Source organism: Tympanuchus pallidicinctus, unplaced genomic scaffold (genome assembly GCF_026119805.1).
Source record: "Tympanuchus pallidicinctus isolate F22 unplaced genomic scaffold, pur_lepc_1.0 scaffold19, whole genome shotgun sequence".
Taxonomy (NCBI): domain Eukaryota; kingdom Metazoa; phylum Chordata; class Aves; order Galliformes; family Phasianidae; genus Tympanuchus; species Tympanuchus pallidicinctus.
The window spans coordinates 9,608,374-9,619,791 of NW_026294710.1; positions in this window are offsets into that span (position 1 = coordinate 9,608,374).

Here is an 11,418-nt window from a genome sequence, read left to right on the forward strand (position 1 = left end):
CCAGTAGCTGAGGCGATGTCAATTGTATGAAGTCATAAAGCAAGAGTCCTTGTGGAATTGAACTTGTTCCAGGGAATGTATTGCACAGCACAGTTCCTGGCTTAGAAAGCTCACATCATGTCTGCAGGCTCAGAGCTTCTCCTGCCTAGCATGTTCAATGTGTTTTCACGAACATGAGGACAGATGGATAAATAGTCGGCATGTACCTAGCTACTCAATGAACAAAAATGTTAGCTTATCAAGAAGCTGATAGAAGCTGATTTATTGCAGGACTAACTAAGAAACTAAGAAACACTAAGACAATTTGGTAATTCATTGCATAGAAGGTGGTTATAAATTTGGATCCAGAAGCCTTAGCAAGGACACAATTTTTCAGTGAAAGTCTTCATATTCTGGTTTCTAAGGGTCAAGCTACAAGATAGACCATATCGGGTAGGCCAGTTATCACAGGTCAGTAAACAACAAGAAGTTTGGTGGCAAATTTGGTGTAATAATTACAGAAAGCTTTTGTGGTCTGGATCTCTGTGTTAGTCTGTGCCTTCTCCTGATGACAGGGTCAAGTTCAATTTCATCATCTGTAACAGATGATTGTGTTGAATCTCACAGAAGCTTCTGTGATAGTATTTGTAGTCTCCTCAGGAAACTTTTTCTAGTGTTTTGCATTTCAATTATTTTCTGTAGTACAATCTCAGTTATTATGTCAGTTATTAGCAGAGAAAGAAGAGCTTCCCATTTTTCATTTTTTTTAAAAATTCTTCCTGCACGTATTTATTTAATGTTTGAATGTTAATAAGTCACCCTGTAATTTTCTCTTTGTTCACTGAGCAACTCAAATTTCAATAGAAAAAAAAGTCAATTTTTCTCAAGGTCTAAAGGCATAATGAGATAGCAAACTGATCTGAATGCTTTTATTTCTGAAGAGGGGCATTTGTAGGTTGTTACAAATACAAAACTGGGTCACTAGCTGTCATACTTTCAGTGAAAGCAGGTTTACCAATTTTGTGTTACTTTCTGATAGAAATCTGCACATCTCTATGGAGTTGCTTATTCCCATAATAAAACCACAATAAGTACTGCAATAACTAAGGAGAAATAATTTCAGAATTGTTTGTGTATATATATATATGTATGTATGTATGTATTAATGGAATGGAAAAATTCTGAGGGAATCTTAAGTGAACATGAATGAATGTAATTCATATCTTCCCATCTTAACAGCTCTGCATTATCAGAGTTTATACCTCATCTACTATAAGCAGAGTCACATGAATGTGTAAATTTGACTGTGCCTACACTTTTTGTAAATCTTCTCTTCCAGTGCTTATTTTGGACTTCCCAGAGAACAACTGTCTTCTTTCAGGTTGTGTTCTGCCTCTGCCAAAACTCTGTCTGAGTTTTAGGTGCCACTTTGATCTGAAAACTGAAAATACTCTCCCACAGCATCTCATAAAAAAGCATCCTTTTGGGATGCCTCTGTTGCAGAAGTCTCAGAGTTTACTGACACCAACTATATACACTCCAGAAGTCGCGAACTGCTATAATAGCCCGAATTTGTAAAAGTTCATCTTCACTTCATCTCTGAGTACATCTGATACCATGACCCTGGCCCACCAATGAACTTTCATGTCAGCCACTTTTATTTTTTGACCTGGACAGGCTGAATAGCTGGGCTGAAGCCAATGGGATGAGGTTCAACAAGGCCAAATGCTGGGTCCTACATTTTGACCACAACAACCCCAGGCAATATTACGGGCTTGGATCAGAGTGGCTGGAAGACTGTGTAGAGGAAATGGACCTGGAGTGTTGATAGATGCTTGGCTGAGCGTGAGCCAGCAGTGTGTCCAGGTGGCCAAGAAGGCCAATGGCATCCTGGCTTGCATCAGAAACAGTGCTGCCAGCAGGAACAGGGAAGTGATTTTCCCCCTGTACTCAGCTCTGGTGAGGCAGCACCTTCGGTACTGTGTTCAGTTTTGGGCCCCTCACTGAAAGAAAGACACTAAGGCCCTGGAGCGGGCTCAAAGAAGGGCAACAAAGCTGGTGAGGGGTCTGGAACGGCTGAAGGAGCTGGGATTCTCGTGTAACTAGCAATAGAAGTAGAGGGAATGGCTTCAAGCTGTGCCAGGGGAGATTTAGGCTGGACATTAGGAAATACTACTTTTCTGAAAGAGTGGTCAGGCCAATGGAATGGGGTGCCCAGGGAGGTGGTGGAGTCATCGACACTGGAGGTGTTCAAGGAGAGTTTGGATTTTGTGTTGAGGGGTATGGTTTAGTGAGTACTATTGGTGATCAGTGGATGGTTGGACTGGATGATCTTGTAGGTCTTTTCCAACCCTGGTGTTTCTGTGATTTCTGATTTTCCAAAGCCTGAATCCAAAAGCATGTAAGACTGGATTCTCTGTTTAGTGGTCATGCATGAGAAGACAAGAGTTCAAAATAGACTAAATAACTTTCCTTTCTCAGTGACACTATCCTGCAGAATTGAGGTGCTCTATCTGAATCTCAACAGAAAATACTTCACAGAGTCTGTAGATCTTTGTTACCTCATGGATGGTGCTATTGCACCACAGCAATGCTTGTCTTCCTTCAAATTGTTCTGGCTGCTCCTGCTACATTAATACAAGGTCTTTTAAAATAAAAATACTAGCAGGTGGCATTTCTTTTATTAATCCTCCACTGTAGTTCTCTTTTAATTATAGTAGCATATAATGGTTTTAAGCATGAACAGAATCTTAATTAACTGATAAAGCTGTCGGTATCTTTCATTGACAGCTTGAGTTTTGCATTGCCAGAGAACTTTTTTTAGTCTTACCTAAATTATGGGATAGAGAAGAAAACAAACCAGGCTTCCTCCTTCCAAATGTTACAATAGAAGCATTACTGAAATAATATAATGATTATAGGCTGGAGGGAAATTCAAGATTTTCAGTTCTTGCTAATAATTTTCACAGATAAAAAATATCCACTCCAAGGCACCCTGTTTGTCAAGCACAACTTTTTTGTCATACTTTTCATACTGTACCCAAGGATTCAAAGATGCACAGATTTACAATCTTTAAACAGGGTCAGGGACTGCAGTAAAATTCTTGTGTGTGTTTGTGTTAAAAATGAATCCTTAAGCATCTATTTGTCTTTACTGCATTTAAGTAAAAATATTCCTAAAGAGAAGATAATGCTTTTCTGCTCTAATGGAAGTAAATCTGGAAGATTAAGAAAAAAATGCGAAGGGTACTTAGATATCAAATTTAAACTGAAAATCTCAAGGTCTGTGCCTTAAATATCTTTTATATATTTATCTGTTGAGCTCAAATTACTACACAGACAATCCAGAGATCTCACTGTTTTTATGTCCAACCTAAATTATTGATTCTGCATTAATATCTTTGTATTTCATGCATTAAAAAAAGACAAGGACATAAAACATTGGATCTGTCCAGAAAAATTAAAAGGAATAACAGTCTTTCTTGTCTTTCTCTTAAAAATTACAAAGATCCAGAGTCACTTAAACTTAGAAACCATTTTAGTTTCCTTTTTTTTTTTTTTTTTTTTTTGTAATTGCTATGATAAATTTTCTTTCAGAAAGACAACCAACAAAGTAAAGTTGGCAAAAGCAACTTCCTGGATTCCAGTTAATACTTTTTTTCCCAATGAGGACGTAACACTTGGGCAAAGTTTCTTTTCATAGCATATTCTTCTATAACACATCTCTATAAATTAAAGAAATATCATACCAAGAGACAACACAGCTTAGAGGATCTATGGGAAAGGAATAGACCTTTTTTCTATCTTTGATTAGCAGGTGGGAGAGAAATGAAGGATGATTAGGAAGTTGAAGAGAGATGATGGTTGAATTTATACTGAACCAAAATTAAACATAATATTTGACTAGCACATTTCCAATAATTAGAATAGGAGAGTATTTTTCTGTTCAAAGACCTTCTTTTATTCAAGAAAGATAACACATACATTACATAAAGACTCTTAGATTGAAAAGAAGCAAGTAAATACAGGATATCTGGTACTGAACTATGAAATACTTTGCATCCTAAGCCCTAGGATTTTATAACTTCGTATCTCTCCCCACTTCAGTCTTTGATTCTTTGTTCTATGAACTACTTGTTGCCCACCCTTATTTGTCCAAAAAGCAAAAAACCAAAGCCAAATGTGCAAAAAGACCCCAAACTACAGCAAGAAAATAAATAATGAAAGAACAGTGACTTGAAAGCTGGTGGCACAATTTCAAAGTTATATCTCTGGGTTTACATCAATTTTAGTTCATAAATGGAAATTAGCAGTTTCAGTAATTAAGATCAATATGTCTCTACACAGATAAGCAAAATTTAGCAGGTTAATGAAGTAAGCAACTAGAATGAAATTTTGATAAAAGTTCAAGTCATGTAATTAGAAAATCCTAGTGTGGCATTTACCTTAGCATCATTGCTTTAATAACATTTCATAGTCTCCCGTTAAAACAAACAAACAAACAAAAAACAACAAAACAAGTTCATGAATAAAAAATGAATAAATTTGAAGATGTACTGCCATGGAGCTGTGAAACTCTCTTTCATTTTGATGGATTAAGAACTGGTTGGCTGGTCACAGCCAAAGGGCTGTGATTAACAGTTCTATGTCTGATTGGAAGCCAGTCACAAATGATATCCCCCAGGACTTGGTCTTGGGACTGATGCTCTTCAACATTTTTGTCAATGACATAGATAACATAGACTCGACATAGAATCGAGTGCACCCTCATCCAGGACTGGGGCCTCCAGCAATAGAAAGGTGCAGAGCTTTTGGATTGGGTCCAGAGGAGGGCCACTAGGATGATCATAGAGCTGGAGCACCTTTCTGAAGTAAGGTTGAGAGAACTGGGATTGTTTAACTTGAAGAGACGGCTCTGGGTAGACCTCATTGTGGCCTTCCAGTACTTGAAGGGAACTTATAAGCAGGGGGGTGAACGACTGTTTACAGGGGTTGATAGGACAAAGAGGAATGGTTTTAAATTAAGATGGGGAGATATAGATTAGATATTAGGAGGCAATTTTTCATGCAGAGGGTGGTGACACACTGGAACAGGTTGCCCAGAGAGATTGTGGATGCCCCATCCTTGGAGGCATTCAAGGCCAGGCTCTGGGCAGCCTGCTCTAGTGATTTGCGCCCAAAGCAGGGTCATTGAAACTAGATGATCTTTGAGGTCCTTTTTAACACAGGCCATTCTATGATTCCGCAATGCTATGATTTCATGGGACAGCTGTCCATGGTACTGGTTTGAGCCCCATGTATTCTTATGGATTGTATGAAATATCAGTGTCTGCTGGGATGCAGAAAAAAAGAAAGAAAGAAACAGACACATTTTTATCAGCTCTTTCTGTTCTCTGTTATTTTTTATCACATTCCAGAGAGAGAGAAAAATCAGGAAATAAAAACGTAAACAGACACACTGGAAACAAACAAATAAAAATCTCATTCACAAAGCTAGTTTTCTGCCATGTAGACCTATGACATAAGGCAAAAGAAAGATGATAAGCCAGTAGCAGAACATGTGAACCCACAGCTATTTGAGCTACTCCATTCTACAGTAGGGTAGGAGCTGTCCTTCTATTACAAGGTATCAGACAGTATTGAAAAAGAATCAGGAACAATACAAAGATCAAAACTTTCCTGAATTTAATTTGTGTTAGTCATGTTTGTGTACCAATAATGTTTGGAGATTGTATAAAACTTATTGCATGGTACTGCAAATGAATTGTGGGAATGTATGAGACTTACAGGATATTTGGGAAAGGATGAAAGGCAGGGAGGAAAATAGTCAAGGTGAATTGGTAAGGAACATCTATGGAAAAAATGAAGGTGAAATGGGACTAAAGAAGCAGCTCAGATGTAAACAAGTCTTTTGTTTTTACGCTTGTCAGTCTGAATCTTGCATTTCATCATCCCAATCTGTCCCATTTTCTCATTAAACTCTGATTCTAATTATCTTCTTTGTGGGTTTTCTCTCTACTGAGTCAGTATATGTGAAAGCTAGCAAAATTCAAGCTGGACTAGCCAGCAAGTAGTATTAAAAGTACTAGCTACAGGATATACATTTATATTTTACTGAATCTGCATCCTGATCAGGCAGAAAGCAGGAAAAGGATTCAAGCAGCCACACGATTCATGTGTGTGTGACTGTGCATTTCTGTGGGTGCTGGCAATGCAACGCTATTTATCTGGGTTGATCCTAGAATGTGTGTGTGCATGCGTGTGTGTGTCTTGTGAATACATACTCAGCCTTGCAATTGGCTGAGCTTTGGGACACAGAGCCACATTGATCTAGGTACTGCTTTCTGCTGCCTCTAGCAAGGAATATGTTTACCCTTGTGCAGCAAGGTGAGACAATCCTCCATCTTAGAAGTGATAATCCAGTTACTAAAAATGCTATTTTCTCTTGCAGATGTCCACAGTATTAGGGGGGAAGCTGTGAGTTTATTTTTGGAAAGAGGAGGTGTTTAGCTTACCTTTTAATAGCAGTTTATACATGGCACTGTAAAAAAAAATTCTCAAAGCAAGAGTGGCAACATTTCTATTAACAAGTTAGGAATATCCAGAAAGAGTGGTAGAGTAGTATTGGAAGCAGTAATATTGCTTGGAAACATACAGTTGTATTCTTATTCTTGATCTTAATATATCAATACAATAGCAATAGTTCTAGTATCATACAATATACAGTAGATTATATAATATTTATATATTATATTATATTTATTACTTATAAACAAGAGGGCAATACTGGACTCTGATGTGATTCACATTGATTCTTTAATATAAAAATATTACATTTTGGGGTTGAAAGATACAATAAAAATATCAGTCTTGCAAGAAGGAAGCTAAATTTGCTGGCTCTGATATTATAGCTCACAATTTTACATCCTGTATTTGGAAACACAGTTCTCTGCAGTAATTCCATCATGCTAAGCAATTTTGGAAGCTCACAACAAATGTGTCTATAGCATAAGTACTGGAAGAGAACATTTCCCTTCATAAGAATTATTTATTGTTCTGTTTCAGATGGCTTTCCCAGGTAATATTTCAGGACTTAGACAAGTCAGAAAACAGTAGTAATTTATGATACTAAATGTATTGTAGCTTGGAAGGTCAAAACTGTATAAATTGGCAAATCATACAAGCAAATCTGAAGAAACTACCACTCACTCTTTTATGTTGAGGAAAAAAAAAAGAAAAGGCTGAAATCTTCTAGGACATGGTAACAAATTTACTGTTATTTCAAATAATCATACCAATCTTCTCAAAAAACTGACATTGATTATCCCAAGAAACATTACAGATTCTTTTTCTCCTGCAAAATTGATATTTCATCAGAGCATTCATTGGATTAAAAAAGTAATAAATAATAATAAAAAAAAAGTAATGATCAGAATTCCCCTCGTTTTCATAAGAAATTACTCTTCAAATAATGGCATAATGGCATCAGTATTGTCCTCTAACATGCATAGGGCTTTTGTACATTTTTTTACTTTTTTTCTTCTTTTTTGGTGGTTGGTTGCTCATGCTTATTCAACGGTTGCAACCCCTCTTAGCTGCTATTATTTTAAAAACAAATAATACACAACCAAGCAAACAAAAACACAAAAAACAACCAACCAACCAAAAGAAAAAAAAAAAAAATCTGGGTCTGCACAGATCTTCACAGCTTGTACAGACAGTGACTGAAAAGCTCTTCCTCAGCTCCATGGATTGCAGTTCTTGCCTCAAATAATTTTTAAGCTAGCTCATACACAGCTATTATGCTCAGTATTCCTCACCTCAGCCTTACAGTCCTGCATTATATCAGTTCTAGTAAAAGAGAAAAAGGCTACACAGTTCCGTAAGTACTGACTTACGGAATGTTGAGTTATATTATCTCAGTGTCCTACAGCAATGCAAAATTTAGTAAGAAGTATTTGATTGTTTTTGAAAGTCTGTTGTTCTACTGCAGTGCTTAAATTAAACTAATGTACGGAGAAGTTTTTGTTCCTTCTCAGTATTTCAAGACTGGTAGAGGTTTGGTTTGGATGAGAGTCTAAAGACTGTTTCAGGTGTTAACAGTGCTGAACTCCTGACAAACGCAAGCAACATTCTTGAAAATGCTGCAGATAGACTCCAGGCAACATGAGAAGATTTCTGTGTTTAAATGGAATTGATGTTCCACAAGCTTCATTCTACCCCTCGTACAAAATAACTGAGGTAGAAGAGTGTAATTTGTTGTCAGTGTAGATTATGGAATGAGATCTTTCACAACCATTTTGTTTGAGATGGATCTGTTTGCACACTGCACTAATGGTTATATTCTTCTTTCTTTGGTAAGACCAAGAATATGCAGGTATGGAACTTAAGAATTCCATTTCCCCTTGACAGCTTCACATTTCCACAGGGACAGAGATGCTATCTTCATCTTCAGTCCTTAATGATGTTGTCTGTTTCCTTCTGTCTGTTTCCTGCGACTAAGATGATCAGGGGGCTGGAGCACCTCCCCTATGAGGACAGGCTGAGGGAGTTGGGCTTGTTCAGCCTGGAGAAGAGAAGGCTGCGGGGCGACCTCATTGCAGCCTATCAATACCTGAAGGGAACCTACACCCAGGAGGGGAGTAAACTCTTCAGAAGGGCTGACAACAGCAGGACTAGGGGAAATGGATCAAAGTTGAAGGAGGAAAGATTTAGGTTGGATGTTAGGGGGAAGTTCTTCACAAGGAGAGTGGTTAGGCCCTGGAACGGGCTGCCCAGGGAGGTTGTGGATGCCCCATCCTTGGATGTGTTCAAGGCCAGGTTGGACGGGGTCCTGGGCAACCTGATCTGAATGTGGATGTTTGGTGGCCCTGCTAGGCAGGGGGGTTGGAACTACATGATCCTTGAGGTCCCTTCCAACCCAGGTGATTCTGTGATTCTGTGATTCTGTGATTTGGAATCGAGAAAACAAGCATCTAACCACTGGCTATTCAACAATATTCAGTACATAGTAATACAGACCATGGGATGAAATAGGGCTTCTGAGACTGTTATATGAATTAATCTTTCCATATACTCTTATTAATACAGTTATAAAAATTTCATTTATAAAATACATAAATATGTATTTCTGGCCTTCTAGAAGGCAGTTGGGAAATCTCACTTATCTACTGGTAAGACCTAAAATTACCAGGGATTCTGAAAGCCCTACTTCACATCCCTCTTTGGGGAATTTTTTACTAACTGCAGTAAAATCAAGTTGCAGCTGTTATGGCAACTTCAACTCAAGAGTTCAGTGTTGCATGTCATTATTACTGCTGTATGGGGTTTTCTTTTGATTATTTTTATCCTTCATGCTTTTGCATAATGCAATAATAATATAATAATAAAATAATGATTGCTATCAGCATTGCCAGTAAATCCTAGCCTGAATATCTAGCTCAACCGAAATACCAGTTTAGTTGTAAGCAGATGCATCTCCTGTTTTAATGTCTGCAGACCTTGATTTCCCTCCCTTCACATATGATTTTGCTATTTGCAGCTGCAGCTTATGTTTAAGGACTAAGCTCTTCCTTATAAGGAGTCACCTGGTGTTCATTAACCAAAACTGGCTCCTCTAAGGCCAGTTGACCTGTGATTTGGCAAGACACACTTTATCCAGGTAGAAAGAGTTCTTACGCTGAGCAGAAGTGCAGAGGACTTGGACAATTTTAGTGACTGGTAAAACTGCACATATCCCCATAGCAAAATATTCATCACTTGAATATTGACAATTTAATTTTGATTACAGAGCTTTTTGGGTAGACTGTTTTTGAAACTTTACACTGTATTTGACTGTATTTAAATTAATGGATTTACTTGGACTGGGGAGTAAAATGCCCCAAAAATCCATATGTGTTTTGGTGGGACATAGGTCAGATGGTATGGTTTTTTCCAAAGTGATGAATAGTTTAGTCTTGCCTATTACAAATGTAAACTCAGTGCTTAACTCTTGTCCTACAAGAGTCACTTAAAATGCACAATTTTACTATTTCTGCCAAAATCAAACCAAATCAGACAAAATATATTCAGAACAATTGACAGTGATATACAGCAGTAATTGAGGAATACTTTAGTAACGTATGTTTCTACTTGAGGTGCCTTTATATTACTATCCACCTTTCCCAACTGACTTCTTTAAAGAAAGGTTGTTAAGCACTGGAATAGGCTTCCCAGAGAGGTGGTTGAGTCACCATCCCTGGATGTGTTTAAAAACCTTTTGGATGTGGTGCTCAAGGACATGATTTAGCGGAGGGTTGTTATTTAGAGTAGTACGATAAGTCTACCATACTACTATGGTTGGACTTGATGACCTTTAAGGTCTTTTCCAACCCAAGCAATTATGTGATTCTAAGGAAAAAATATTTTTGCATTCATGGAATGACAGAATCATAGAATCACCAAGGTTGGAAAAGACCTCTAAGATCACCTAGTTCAATCATTCACCTAACACCAATATTTCTCTACTAAACCATTCCCTTAGTACAACATCCAGTCTTTTCTTGAACAGGTCCTGGGACGATGAATCAACCACCACCCTGGGAAACCCGTTCTATTGCCTGACCAAAAAACAATTTTTATTCAAATAAAATGAATAACCATGACCACAGTTATAACTGTGGCTATAGAAATCCAGATTAGCATCACTGCTTTGGAAAAATCCTACAAATAGAATAAAAGGAAAACTTTAGAGACTTAACAGGTTTACCATCACACTCATCCCACTCATCCTTAAGCCACTTCTCAAACACTATTGTTTTTATCTTTGTGTGTATCTGTTATATTAACTTGTAACTGATGTGGATAACTCCCACTGATATAAAAACCAGGGTTTTATATAAAAAGCTGTTTGTTTTTTTAATTCTATAACATCCTCAAGACTCAAAAAAATCTGTTTTACTAGGCTACCAACTCAACTACCCCTAGATATCGATATCTTAGATGTTGGAGGTCTTTCAGAAAATAAATTCCTGCTTCTGCCATGAAATCTGGTGTCTGTTGAAATGAGTGTAACTCAGGGAGTTTTTTGGAAAACAATTGCTCATTTTGTTTGATAATTTTACATGCTTGACAGTGTCTTCACAAGCTGTTATAAGCACATCACATTAGTATAAATACAAGTATAAGTTTATTATTTGTTATGTGCTTGAACTTTTTCTGCTTTTCTGTTGTGCTCATCTCACTCTTTAGAACTAATTAAAGAAGAATGAAATAATAATTTAAGCAATGAGAGGCTAAGCTCCCTGTAGCCTCTCTCTCTCCAGATGGACATAGGAGAAAAAGAGACTTTTTAAACCTCTGCTACAGAGGCATAATTCTCTGAACATCTGCATTCATTACTTCAACTCCTTTCAATGGGGTCAAACATTACGTGTAATGCTGGAAGATGAAAGAAGGAAC